Genomic DNA, 15610 nt, shown 5'->3' on the forward strand with positions numbered 1-15610 from the left:
GCATCGACGATCGACGGTCGATTCAACGGCGTACTGTCTGAGTGCATACTTTGTGGTATCCTCGTAATAACCTCATATTATAGGAGCCTGTATTATTATACATATTTTCGGTATGCCGAAATCCAAAAGGTTGAGAACACAATCAGTGAGCTTCTTTGTGTGGAGTCCGGTCAAACCATTAAAGGACGCTTAAGCGCGTAATCATTCCATATGCGGAATTCGCATTTCCTAATATTGTATAATGAAAATACCCTGAAAAAAACCGCAAAATTACGGCACGCTGTAACTTATGGCGCCACGGTGACATATGTGTAATAATAGTTTTTATTCGGATTTGAGAGGAAATTGCTGAACATAACGACGTGAGAAAGCAAAAGCAAATTCAAATTAAGTTCGGACTCTGCCTCGTCTTTTGGGTGGACAAAGTTGTCAATTTCAACAATAAGACGAGCACCGAAAACAAGCTGATCAAAAAATCGCAATGATATCAGCAAACAGTCTCAGTAGTGAAGTAACACTTCGTCGACCAAAGTATATTTACAAGTTGTGACGTAACATCCAATGACGTTATTTACTAAGTCGCGCGTTTGAATGTTTCCGTCGACATGCAGAAACGACTTGATCGACCCTGCTTATACCAAAACCGTCAGCATAATCAACATTCATACACAACGAAAGCTGCTATACATAAACATGTGAGTATGTGATCTTCTTCATGAACTATTTAATATATTGCTGTTCGACACGATAGTTGCACCAGCAGTTAGATTATAAATAATTAGACCATCTATCACTCTCCCTTGCAGAGTCTTCTTGACCTAGGGAGCCACAGAGAGCTGCAACTAGACTCTGCCACAGGCGACATTTTACACCAAAATTGTTGGTATTCCACGTTTTTTTTAATTCATTTGTTTCTAATATCCTAAGCTTCTGTTGAAAAACATGTGTGTTATTTAAAATAAATATGTCAAATATTGTTACATTCAGTGCTAAAATCTTTTCAAAATGTTAAAATAATGAAAAAGTAGATGTGAATCGTCAGTTCAAATCGTCTGTGCATTCGCGTCGTTGCCTCGGGGTGACGCGGGCGCCTCGCCTGCTATATGACATCACAACTGGGCGATGTTAGGAAAAAGATAGCGAACTAAGAAATCGATAAGTACAGACGTGTTTAGGTAATTTTCTCAAACATAAAATGCCAGTGGGCGTGATTTCAAAATACATTTTCGCTTGCATAGCAACGGACCAATACATCTACTTTCTGCCACGTCGTTTGGGACACCCTCACGGAGCGACGCGAACGCACTCATGGCAAAGCATAATGTAGGTCCGGTCATTAATATTTAAATTAGCCTGTGGCAGAGACTAGTGGGACGTTCCCTAGCGACTACCTAGCTTAGTGGTAAAAGACCCATAGTCTCTGCGACGGAGAATGGCCATCTATGTGTCCTACTAATGTGTCCTTAGGGGAATGCTTGGTTAAATCGATAGCAGTAGTTTTCTGTAAACGCGAGATATACTCGGTTACTAAAACCATTAAGTGAGGCATGGAGACTATTCATGAGAGGTCAACTATGTAGGTTTCCTTTCCCGTAACATTGAATCGTGTTTCTCGTAACGGAAACTGTCTGTGATATGTAGTATAACGGCAGTTAAGAAATCACACCAAGATAAAAAAAAATGCATGTAAGATGTCGTGGAATGCTGGCACATTCAAATCAAATACAAATGTACAGACAAGGCACAAAGGAAAAAAAATGCACTGATAACATATTGCAAACCATTCCCCATGATATCACACTAAGCGCGGAAACTGTTGTATCCAATAAATCGAGATATATTTGAGATACGTGAATATGTCCAATTTAAATTCTTTCAGATTAAATTGTCAATACTTATAATCGAATTGGACACGGATTTAAGTTATCCATATTGAGTTACACTCTCTCGGTTTTGGTTACATATCCAACAAATCGGCAATATTGACCAGCATATCTCATTTGTATGCGCCTATTAAAATCGAATATATTGGATTTAACACTTTCCATACCATACTTTGAATTCAAGTGATTAACTCCTTACGGACTCTCAGGCTGTGCTTCTAAATTTAAGTTAGAATTTTTACTCTGGGACTAGAGACATATGAAGTGTCATATGGTCCGATTTAACGATGGCGGAGGGGGTGGGGTGGATTGACGAACATCTCACCGACTGAGGGCAGTATTCCATTAGCTAACTAAATACGTAACAGATGTATTATTCCGGGTTAAAATATTACAGATCCCGATAGAAGTAAACATGAAATGCAATAAGGGAAGGAGTTTCAAAAATGTTAATGAGTAACGATTCATTCTGAATTGTCCCAGTGTTTTAATAGGGCTCTTTTGAATTTATACTCAATATATACATAGCTTGAATGTAGTTGTGAATGTTGTTTGCCCTTCATTATTATACATTGTTTCACGTAAATATGAGATACGATTGTCATGTCCATTTTGAAGATTAATTTACGTTCTCTCGCAATTTTTCAATAAACCGATCATGTTTCAATGAGGAACCTTTTAGATTATTGCATGTTCCAGCATACCGAATAGTAAGGCGAATACCGTTGGTGTTGGTTGACAAGAATTACGTTTCAAATATTGAAACGTTTCCGTTGTTTTGGTTTGCGTTTTTACGTCTAATATATATTCAGATCAAGGAAGTATTGTCCTTTATATAGGTCAAGGTAAAGGTCAACAAATGTGTGTAGTTCTACAACGGTACCTTTGATACCCAGTTTTAATATATTGAGAACCAAGTAGTAAAATTCGATTTTCCAGTTGGTGGAATGTTAAGTCAGCAATCTCAGGTGAAGATTGTGATCCCATGCTAACTCCACATGTTTGGATATAATAATCATTATTAAACTCGAATGTGTTTCTTTTCAAAATGATTTGAAGGAGTTTAAGTATATATTCCAAAGCTAGTGGTTTCAACGGAATATCACCGTGATTGTGATTCAATTGCATTGCATTGGCGGTTGCTAGGATCACTCCTACCTGTACTGTATTAGTATACATTGATACAACTTCAATGGTTTCTAGGACATCTTATTTTTTTCATATATATATATATATATATATATATATATATATATATATATATATATATATATATATATATATATATATATAGTCAGCTGTATTCATGATTGCAATGCCACAACATTTGTGTATTACAATTCTCTTCTCATGATGTAGTCTATAGTCTATTTATTGCTGCTGTTTTGGAAGAATTCATGTTTTGTTTGGGTTTATTGGTAGTAATTTGGGGTACCTAAACTTTGGTTTTCGAGGCAACTGTTATGTAGTCGGGTGGGTTCCATGTTTACTACGCTTCAAATATTTGATACGCATTTTCCAATTATACGCATTGGTATAATTTTGAGTCTCTTGTAAAGGGCAATGACCTCCGTTGGGGTTAGAAATTTAATCGAAAAATTCCGAATAACATTAGAGACAATCCGTTTATTTCTCGCTAGATTTGCATTGCATTTTTTTATTCCTTTGCATCCTGCATTGTAAATACACATTATCTGCACTCGAAATATATTCTGAAAATTCCACAGTAGTCGTAATATACAATATACAACAAACAAATCAAATAATCAAGTGAATATTCATTACTAAATATGACATTAATAAGGTAAGTCTAAAAAACATATATAGATTTTGTAAAGAACAACAACAATCGCATGAAGAAGTTTTATTTGAGAAACTGATTAATCCTCGACTTATATGCAGCTGGATATGGGTGCTTACTCAAATTCAAACGCTCCGTGGAGCTTATTATAATACCCAATAATTGTGAACAAGATCACTTCAAAACAGATGAGTAATAAACTCAAACTTACAATGATATTCTTATTCTGTCGCGTCCTGCTCGATATGGGACTCATAGCGATATATACAACGCGTGTAAAATACATTGTTTATTTAAATGAAATTCGAACACGCGCTGCGCGACGACCACCGCGCTTTAAACTCTTTCTTCATTGATATAATTGAACATGCCCTGTGCTACTGTTGTCACGATCTTTTCTGGCACGGATGACAATGCCAGTGAACCAACAATAATCTATATTAAAAGAACAACATTAATTTCCCATAATCCAAAATCCGTCCGCTCTTGCCAAATTTATTTCAATCTCAAAAGATAATATTATTATAATATCATATATTGACTAACGTTTCAATAATTGTTTTTTGTGATTATATCTCTGAGGGATTTCGGCAAAAAAAAGTTTGTAGTGTAGAATTCTCTGATCGTGTGCATTAATTTGAGTTAAATCATTCATCATACCAACCCCCATATAATGAACTGAATGCTGCAACTGCTGACGATGACTCTATCAATTACATTTTCCGCATGTTTTGTAAGCAATCATCATACTTTAATTTAATTTTGGTGAATTTACGGTTCCTGTCTTTTCTCAGACATTACAATTATTGCAATACTAGTTTCATAATGTATTGTATTTATAACCCTTCTGAATACTAACATACAATAAACAGGTTTGAATCTGCCTAATTTGCATGCACTGGAATATATTACAATTTAAAACAGTGTACTTTTTTATGGAAACAATGTGTTTTATTAAAAAACATGAAAGTGCACCCACGATTGACATGGTAGTTTTTGGGAGCGCTTTCGTTTTTTAACAGAGTGACTAAAGCAGTATATTTCAGTTTATTCGGTGTGTTTCCCTTGAACTTGGCTTTATGATAACATATGGTGAATGGTATTGTTTAATAATGAGATAATAGACAGATTCATTTATTCGTCAGCACAGTCTTCTCACTACATCGAAACTGCTAAATATTTGTTCCATTTCAAATGCCTGAAATTCTGTTCCACAATAGCTTGATTTTTTACAACTTTACAGCGACATCACGACGTGGATTTAATCGAATATATCCATACACTGACAGTTCTACGTAGATTTACATCGACAATTCCAAATGAATCTGTTAAATTCATGACAGTACGGCGTAAATTTAAATCGTGAATTTTGATCAATACTGACGTCAGTACAGTTTGTCATGTTTTAGTGAAATGAGAATACATCCAACAAATCGTCAGTATTGGCCAACCTATTCCATGTATTTTTATATAAAATATCTGTGATATATTTGATATATATTGAATATTATTGATTTAGCACCGTACCATACACGTACCATTATAGCAAAGGCCATAAAAGATTTTGTAGTTTTGCATTCCGATGTATTTCGCCACATTCGTTTTATGTTTCGAAGAATGTTTTTGTCGATCCAAATAAAACATTAATGCCTGTGTTCGAAAGCATTATTTAACGTATATATCATGTTGCTGTGATAACGAATAATCGAATTACTATGAAGATTAATGTGCTGCCATAATCTGCTGTAGTTGTCACGCTTGGCTACTAGGGACATCTGGTATCATCATTAATTGTATCTTGACTATCATGTATGCATAACCAGTTTCTATTGCATCGCAGCTGACAGTGAGCACACACACTGGAGTAAAAATATACTTCCGACTTCTGCAAGTTGACGTTTTGGTTAGACAAACCTTGATGCATATGGCAGATCTGCTTCAAAAACATTAACTGTGAATAGTTTTATAACATGTCGTTGCTATCGCGAGAATTTTTACCCGTTTGTTTTCAATCGTTTCAACACTTACGTTGTCTGCTTCAGTTATGTAGGGAAAAGTTATCCATTTGTAAGTTGATCCGCCTAGGTTTAAACTAAAGTCGACCAATTTGTTTGCCACGCTTTTACCACCTATCGTCACGTTCACATTGGCCTTTCCAAAAGTTGCAAATGACATTATGCAGATGCTGACGTCGCACCTGTGCACGGGGATAAGAAATGTAACAATAGCCCCAGCCTCCTGTGTCTGATAACCATGTGCAGTGTTCCACTCACCCTTCAAAACATTCCCGTGAAGTTTGTTCTCATCGAGTACCCCACTACATAGACTCCAGCATTCCACTTCCATTTCACTTCTTTCCTTCGTAGCCCACATCGGCTCCGGCATAAGCCATGTGCCACCTAACTCATTTTCAGCACCTTCTGAGATGTGTTGTATTCTCACTAGAACATTGAGAAGAACGCTGATTACAAAACGGGACAGCAATATATCAGCAATTTCGTGTAATGTTTCGCTAGGATGTGATCCATCTTTTGCGAACAACATATCGACTTTTTTGACCAGGCGGGGACAAATTGCTGCAAGTACGCTTATTGTAGGTATAGAGTAGTGTGTACTAAGAGGCAGAATAACGTCATTCGCCGAGTTCCAACAACGTCTTTCGTACATTGAACTACCCAAAATAAAATTCATGTAAATAATCTGTGGTTTAGGAGGTTTTTGTAGAACACGCCTCAATAACAGTTCCTGTGACACGCGGGATGCGTTTGAAGGCGAGTCGTTTACCGCGAAATCGCCAATGATTATATCCATTTCAGACAACCGTAAATGTGCTTCAGCGCAGAAGCGAAAGTAGGTGCTACCTCTAGAGTTAACAGCCCCAAATTGGACGTCTACTTTACGACCTAGTATTCGCTGCAATCGACTAGCAAAAAGATTGGCATATATATACTCTTTACCTTTCAGCATATATCCATAAGATACCGATCCCCCAACAACACCAACTTTTAACGGTCTATCGCTGAAAAGCACTTCTTCAAATGTCCTTTCTAGTCTTTTTGCTGATCCGGTACACTGAATTGAATCTGCTACCATGTCTTCGTCAATTCCAAGATATTTCATTCTCTTATCGATATAAACTGCCTCGTGTTTCAATCTGCTTACTATATATTTCGCAATACTTAGTTTAGTCTTGTTTGGGCGTGCAACGAGAGGGGTCCGGTAATTTGGCCCAGAACTAGTCGACATCTTTCCATGATGCCAGAAGAAAATCAAGTTGACGAACGTAAATAAGGTGAGACTCAATCGGTAACAGAAACATATCATACTTTTGGATCCAGTCATTTCAGCTAAATGTATTGATATTATCAGTCATTTAGTGTATTAAAACTGCTTCGTTGACAGCTGTAGTGTTTATGAGAGGAGATTTACATTGGTCAGCGTTTTATAGAAATTATACATATAATTTGCTTTATATTAAATATTTAGATAAGTACACTAAGTATACAGCAGGATGTTTCTTATCAGTTGTATAATATCACCATCGACCATATTTGAATTGAAAATACTTTCCATCGACAATATTATTACAGAAAATACTGTCCTTAGTCCAGAAAATATATGCATTTTATAGTCACGCGTACCATATAAGGTCTCGTTCCTTCGCTCTGCTTCGTTTTAGTAGCACTCCGCAACGATCATTATACTTACACTTACATTGTGATTAGGACTTTCCCGCCCGTTATTAAGCTTGTAGCTATGGCAATGTATATGTTTTCAGAACGCTGAGATACATGATAATATCAGCAGACAAAAAATGGAAATGAATTACGTGCCGCTGTATATTTTTAGATGTTGTACTAGTGTATTGTGGATTTCTATTGTTAAGCTTTATCTTGTGAAAATGTACAATTAAGTCCATTGTGCCACAGCTCTGGGCATGTGTTTGTCTTAGAAATATGATTTGATACAATTCGATGTAATATGTCCGTTAGACTATATCCCCTTTTAAATGTACAATTATATGTTAGTATTTTGTCAAAGAATATAATTTACATACATAACCAAGTGTCTGAGGGGTATCGAAGGTGTATATTGGCCAAACATCATCAGCAATATGGACTTGCTGGAATGGGCTGGGCAGACAAGACTTTCAGAAGTTGTTAGGGAGAGGAGATGGTTCTGGTTTGGACATGTTTTAAGAATGCCCCCGGATGCCCTCCCTAGAATGGCCCTTACCTGGAAGCCCCGAGGAAAGAGGTAACAAGGACGACCCAAGGAGACCAGGAGACGCTCGATAGAAAAGGAGCTTCACCTGGGCGACTGCAAGACAGAAAGCACAGCAGACCGGAACTCCTGGAGAACCCTAGCGACAGCCCCATGTGCCATCCAGGGCGCTAAGGGTCCTAAGTAAGTAAGTATAGATACATCCAGTAGACTGCTTACAAAAAAATCTCCTGTACAAAAACACTTTATGAATCATGATATTCCGGTACTTAGCTTGAAACATTACATGTGCGCTGTTTTCTGAAGTGCTTAAAAATAAAAACAGATTTCCGAGAAAAGTGTTTTAGATACTCTTATGAACCAATATACATGTCTCATATATAAACACTTAGGTCACGTGTATAGCCGGGGTTTTTTAGTTTGCATGTTTTCTGGTGTGTTTCAAAATTTAGCACTTTGAAAGAAAACGTTTTCGTTATATACCTTAACTCTAATGCAAAAACACTTCCTAGTAATAATTAAACAAGTCACGTTCAATTATTTTCCACCATTACAAGTTGTTAAATTGAGAGAATAAATGTGTAGACAAATATTTGAGACTTATTTTGGTGTAAACTACTCTTGTTTAATTATTATCCACCATTACAAGTTGTAAAATTGAGAGAATAAATGTGTAGACAAATATTTGAGACTTATTTTGGTGTAAACAACTCGCGTTTAATTATTTTCCACCATTATATGTTGTAAAATTGAGAGAATAAATGTGTGGACTAATTATTGGCCATGTATTTATGAGTAAATACCTGTTGCTTAATTAATTCCCACCTTTACAAGGTTGTTAAATTGAGAGGATAAATGTGTTGACCTATATTTGAGACTTATTTAGATGTTGAGAACTCGTGTTTGATCAACATTCACCATTGCAAGTTGTTAGAATAATGAAATAAAAATACTGGTATCATCGGATATTTGATTTAATTGTGAAAATTTCTAACAAAACGTTGACTGCTAAAATCGAACCCTCAATCAACATGATCTGGTATTTTATTATTTATTCTGTTTTGCTTATTGAAGCTTAGATATGTTTATTATTTTTTCGTGACGTTCCTTGTTCACTTGTTATGGTATGAAAGGTTTCAGATTATTTAGCTCTGAGCGGGACTCGAACCCACAGCATTTTCAAGCTAATTTTGTTATATCTCCACAACTAGTCCAGTGGATTTAGGGTTTGACCCGGAATAAAATAGTACATTAGCGAATTTTGTTTCAAAGGATGACTAAGGTCATTGAGAATAACCCCAGAAAAACCCAAGACCTAAACCGTTGGGCAATTTTTTTTAGAGCATGTTGAAGATTTATTGTTTTTTTAGCACTGATTTTACCTACCGCAGATGCAATAACCTCTAATTACCTCTAATCAACATTGAAATGTATTACTGTATAGCTACAATATTTTAAAAACAATGAATGAAATATAAATTTGCATCTGTAACAGATCACTTCAACATGCATGATGCTGTCATATACATGATGACGTCATTTCTGACGTCAGAAGTCCGTCGACCTTGTGAAGCCGATGTCTTTTAAAAACTAGTAGTCCAGTCAATCTAATTTGATTTTTAGGTCAACCCGGACAAAATTGCAACAGAAAGTTGCTTTGCAAATTTAGCAACAATGGACATCTATAAACAACATAAAAAAAGTCTACCAAAATCAGACAAAGGGAAAGTTAATTTTTTCAGGTATTGATATTGCCCATATAATGGAAATATTAAGCCATTTTATTGGTGCAGTAAGACGTACATATAGAAATGCGTATGGGATAATAATGGTCAATATTATCATCCACATATTTATCACACTTACCACACTTATCATATTTAGTCAGCCAAACATTTGTTTGCGCATGGTGAAGCAAATAGCACCCTCTATATGGATGTACACCGCCACCAAGTGCTGATATTTTCAGAAATATACAGGGTCTGATATTAGTCTTGTTTCATTGGCATTTTGTCAGTATAAATTCAACACATTATTGAAAACTCTGCGATTACTGTTCATATATCATTTTCATTATTAAAAAAAATTCAGGAATATTTGAGGCATATTTAGATCCATAATTCGCCAAATCAACATGATACTTTGCTGCAGTCGGTCTTCATAACTCGCACCTCCCACAAATTATACATCTGCATAAAAACATACAAATGAATCATGCTTATCAAAGTATATGTGATTGTATCATGTAAAGATTGGTGATACAATGGTAATATATGTAATAGAAATTTCACAGTAACAGGTATGTGGAATGTGGCGATGATCACATAATGAAGGGGGCTCATATCAAGGTTTGATGTGGTAATATCAAAAGAGTGATTGGCAAGACTTGTGAGGTATCGATTATATCAAGTTTGTGGTAGAATGAGACAGTTACAAACTAACATGATCAGACTTGTGTTTTGTCATACCTTCATTCTGTTTGGGATTGGTATGAAAATAGGTTGATTTGTTGGCTGGCCAATCATCAAATCAAGTCAGTTTTTAATATTATAGTTGATCATCATCATCATCAAGATCTAGATTGGGTTAATTTCTACAGCTTACACCTCTACATTCATCACACATGGGAGAGCATTTTAGTCCATGTTTCTACATGTGCAACGTGTCGTTCGACAGTCTGCTTTACATTTACATTTACATCTGATAACTTTTAGTAATTTGTCAGGTGCAGGTGGCTTGTCAGTTTGGATAGCAAGCAATTTTCCCTTCTTCACTTTCCAGCCCCATTCTTATGGATTAACATGAGTTCCACATCAGAACCTGGTGGTATACCCGTAGACTATGGTGACCTACAGCTGCAGATGTTGGTGTCATATTCTCAGGCCCTACACATGTAACGCTTGTAGCAACTTTCTGAAAGAATTTTCCCATTGTGAGAGAATCCAATGTTTCATCGGACTTTTCATCATATAAAAGTACCAAAGCTTTTTCTCCTGATTCCATAATCACGATGTCGTCTTTTGAAGCATCGTCTTGGTCAAACACTGAAGCATGACATTGAAACTGCTTGTTGGTTTGGAATTTTTTCAAGGACAGACCCTTTCCTAAGTCATATATCCTGGATGTGGTGTCACAGCCCAAGACAACATGTATAAATAATATGTTTTTGCAAACAAGTGGTCCTAGTTTGTCTTTGGTATGTTTTATGTCCCACTCTTTGACTTCGTTTTTTGTATTTTGCAGTGCCTCTGGTTTTAAATACAGTCTGCGACTATTTAAGTTGACATGGTAGAACACAACAACACTAACAAGTCCGTGTCCTCACTTACAACTACCATTGGTGCATTAAGAGCAGAGTCTACAGCTGTCATCACTATAAGGACATCTGCATCTTCTTCAGCATTTCGAACCGTTATTCCCTTCTCTTCCTGTTCAGTTCCCAGGATATTAATGAACCGCTGCTTATTTGCAGCATTTGCAAGAAACTGTTGTTTCTTCATATTCATAACCATGTCAGAATCAAAGTAAACACCAGTAGACATTTTCCCCATTGAACGCCTAAGATGAGTTGTGTCTTTTGTTGATGGTCTATCTGGAAATCCATCAAAAACAACTGTTGATTGTTTACCATATTTGCGGTCAATGTAATAAAGGTAAAGTTTGCAGATGTTCTTATATGTTAGTCCTCGTGGCCATGGAATTCCCTGTAAAAGTGAACTTTCATCAATAACATACTTAACCTCAATGGACATGTCACTAGTAATGGGACCAACACATTTCCGGACTGCTTCGGCTAAAACTGGCTTGCTTTGCTTCCCGCATCAGTCCATCAGAGGCAAACAATGCTGGTGGATGAATACACAGCTCATATGTGAAAAGACTGGACAACTCGTCTGTTGATACAATTTCCCTTTCAATGGAAACAAGTCTTTGAAATAACAACTGTGGGATCAACTTGTAATTCATCTGCATCAAGCTTTAGTGAATGAGAAATCACTCGCGCTTTTTCCAATCATAGACTTTATTATTTCAGCACAAATAGACCTAGCATTGTCGACATTTACTGTGTTATCAGCAACAACTCCAGTAGCTATACTACATAGAGAAGAGTTGTTTCTTGCACTAAAAAACTGTACCAACTCCATTAGGTCATTATGATCTCTAATTTGCCTGGTCTTTGTACTCTCTTTGTGTTGCTCACTTGTGATGTAAGAAACACCAGTGAACTCTTGCAGGTACAGGTGTTGATAGTAGCCAAACAGTATGTTGTATTTCTGACATACCTTTACCCTTTGTCAGCCCACCACTTGTTTTGACATTCCACATCAACACTTGTTCAATTGCAAGATCAGTCAATATACCTGCCCAGTCTGTCCACCTAACCACATGGTATCCATTCAGGAATGATCGAAATACATCAACATTACTTTCTGGTAGTTTTGACATAATCTGAAAATATATGTACACTGACTTTGCATAAACATTATGGCCAGATGCAGCAAAGTATGGAAGCATATCTGGAAAAGCTTTTAGATGGAGAGACCAGTTATCAGTTCTTTCAGCTTTAAAGAACTGCTGGAGTATTTCAATCATCTCTATGTACTGTAGTAATAACTTGGATGTTCTAAGGAAAGCGAGTGTTTCCTTGAATTGGTTGATTTTTTTTCCTGTATTAGAGTCAGTACTTCCTCCGAACAAACCGATTCTATCTCTGTCTCGTGTGCAAGCAGCCTCTCTAGGATGGTCCCTGCTTCTTTCAACTCATTTGTTGTATCTTCTGTTTGCGACTGATTTGCATTACTGGAATCGCCATGTTCCGGTATATCTGTTATTCACTAGCACTGGTATCTTCTTGGTAATGGAAGGTCATACATCATTGACAAAAGCAATGCATATAATGCTGCTTCCACTAGAATGTGACCCCTAATAGCCCTTGAAATGACCTTGCCACTCAACACATGTCCAACAGCATTCTCGGCATAAATTGTCTCCAATAGTTTTTTAAGTCCAGGTCCACTAATCAAATGTCCAAAGCAACCCAGAAAACTCATCTGCACATGCAGACCACCCAGTCTGAGAACAATATTCCTCACACTGCTACTTGTGGGCTCATTATGTTGGATTTCAGGTGATTTCCACCACAAAGGCTGGTCGAAGGTGAGCACTGGTGATACATCATACTTATTGGCTGTTCACTGATGAAGCACATAGTTGAGAACATACATGATTCATTAGTTGATTTCATATCGATTGGCATGAACATTATAGATGAGACCCCAGGATTAGGACCTTGATGTACCAGTTGCATAAAACCATTCCAAGATGGTCTAGATGGATATTACAATCAAGAGATTATCCACAGAAGATCCACATTCAATGTATCATCACCTGCTATCAAACTGGGTCACATCATACTTTAATTTGGCAATGCCTATAACTGCTTATAATATTTAAAAAGATACTTGGACCATCTCTGGAGTGCAGGCAGGATTTCGTAAAGGCTTTTGTACTGTACTTTTGTACTGACAACATATTGGGGTTGTATGCAATCGTTCAAAATTATCTTAGAAACAATATTTGTTGATTTTGCCAGAGCTTTTGACTCTGTTGACCATAGCCGACTTTTTATCAAATTACATAATATTGGTATATCAGGTAAAATGTTAACCATTGTCAAGTCAATGTACAGTGATGTCAAATCGTGCATCAGACTTGATGGTGGGATTACTGATTACTTTCCTTGTACTATTGGTGTTAGACAGGGCAGTGTATTGAGTCCTGTTCTTTTTACTTTGTTTATAGATGAATTATATAATATGATTGAAAATGTTTGATTTGTTTGCTTTATTGCTTTATTTTTATGAATTATGAACCAATTGAAACTGTAAATTTCTACAAATATCTTGGGTTATTGCTGTCATGTAGAAACAGCTGGTCTAAAGCATGTTTTCTTTATTTAGTTTTGAGTATAAAGTTGGTATACTTAATTATGATGTTTATTTCAGACTATTCGATGCTTTAATCAATATATTCAGGCTGAAAGAGTGCAGTTGAAATTTTGTAAACATTTTCTTGGAGTTGGTGATAAAACATGTACTGAAGCCGTACTTGGGGAATGTGGGCGGTTACCCATTTTTGTAAACTCCTTGTTAAAATGTATAAAATACTGGTTACGAATCACAGAACTTCCTGAAGGGAGGGTTGCAAAGCATGCTTACAGACTTATGTATAAAATAGATGAAAATGGAAGGACATCATGGGCCACTGAAATTAAAAATATACTTCATATGTACGGCTTTGGTGTGGTTTGGATATCCCAGGGCGTGGGGGATGTAAACCTGTTTTTGGTACAGTTCAAGCAGCGGGTAATTAATATTCATAGGCAGGATTGATACAGTTAAATATGTTGCACTGCCAAACTAAGGTCATATTGTAGTTTTAAAACCATGCTTGAACCAGAAAGATATCTTTTTGTTGTCACTGAGGCTAAACACAGACATGCTCTAGCACGTATTCGCTGTTCTAGTCATAGATTGCGCATCGAAGAGGGGCGCTATACAGGGTTGAAAATTGATGAAAGAATATGCGAGTTTTGTTTATTTAATGTAGAGGACGAGTACCATTTTGTTCTTGTTTGCCCATTATTTCACTCTATGAGGAAACAGTTAATTCCTGAGTATTTTTGGCATCTTCCCAATTCAGAAAAATATTACAGTCTAATGCGCTCAAAATCCGCGCAAAGGTACTACGTAATCTTGGTAAATTTCTACATAAAGCATTCAACCTTAGAAGGGAGTTTTCGTTACTTTCGGTATAAGAATTTTGTTATATATATATATATATATATCTGTTCTATTTTTATAGAAGAACCTTCCCAAATAAAAATAAAATTATAAAATTTAAAAATATAAGAGGTAGTCACTAAACCATGTACTTTCACACTCAAGCAAGAGAATAGACATGTTGGTGAACTAGCCTTGCACTGTGAGTGTTTTATTGTTTACACTCCATTTTTTTCACAAATAAAAAAAAATAAAAAAAAGAACTGCAGACCACACTTCTTTATATTTTTTAGTAGGCAAGCCATGTTTCCACATACAAAAATACACATAATATTTCTATTTAATTTATTTTATTTAAAAAAAATATTTTAGAAGCATAACAATACAACGACTAGATTTGGTGTCACAGTTTGCTCCCAATTCATACTGGAATATTGCCAGCAATAATTAATAAAGCTTGTTCAGAAAACCATTTATTCCCGACATCATATTCAATGGCTAGTTCTCAGGATCTACAACAGTAAAAAAATAAACAGAAATCATTTTGTTGCGTGGTTTTTAGATGACACTGCCATATCGCACAGATATTCAACACCACCATATCGAATTTGGATTTGGACCATACCATTTCAAGCTGCAGGGTGTCTAAACAATGACTCAACAAACAATAAACACATCTTCCACCCACCACACAAATTTTAGCCACAATTGAACAACCAAGAAAGCAACAAATATCAGGCTGCATCTTGAAAACAACGAGATACCACATTACAACCAGTCATTACAAACATGAAATCCTCCACCCCTGTCACTACACTCTACAGCATTAATGGTTCATATACTCATTTCCATCTATGTACAACAAGCTTAGCCAATAGATGCACCTGACTCATCAAACTTTTGACCAAGCACTCATTCTA

Source organism: Saccoglossus kowalevskii, chromosome 11, assembly GCF_978046115.1.
Source record: "Saccoglossus kowalevskii chromosome 11, keSacKowa6.1, whole genome shotgun sequence".
NCBI classification, from domain to species: Eukaryota; Metazoa; Hemichordata; class Enteropneusta; family Harrimaniidae; genus Saccoglossus; species Saccoglossus kowalevskii.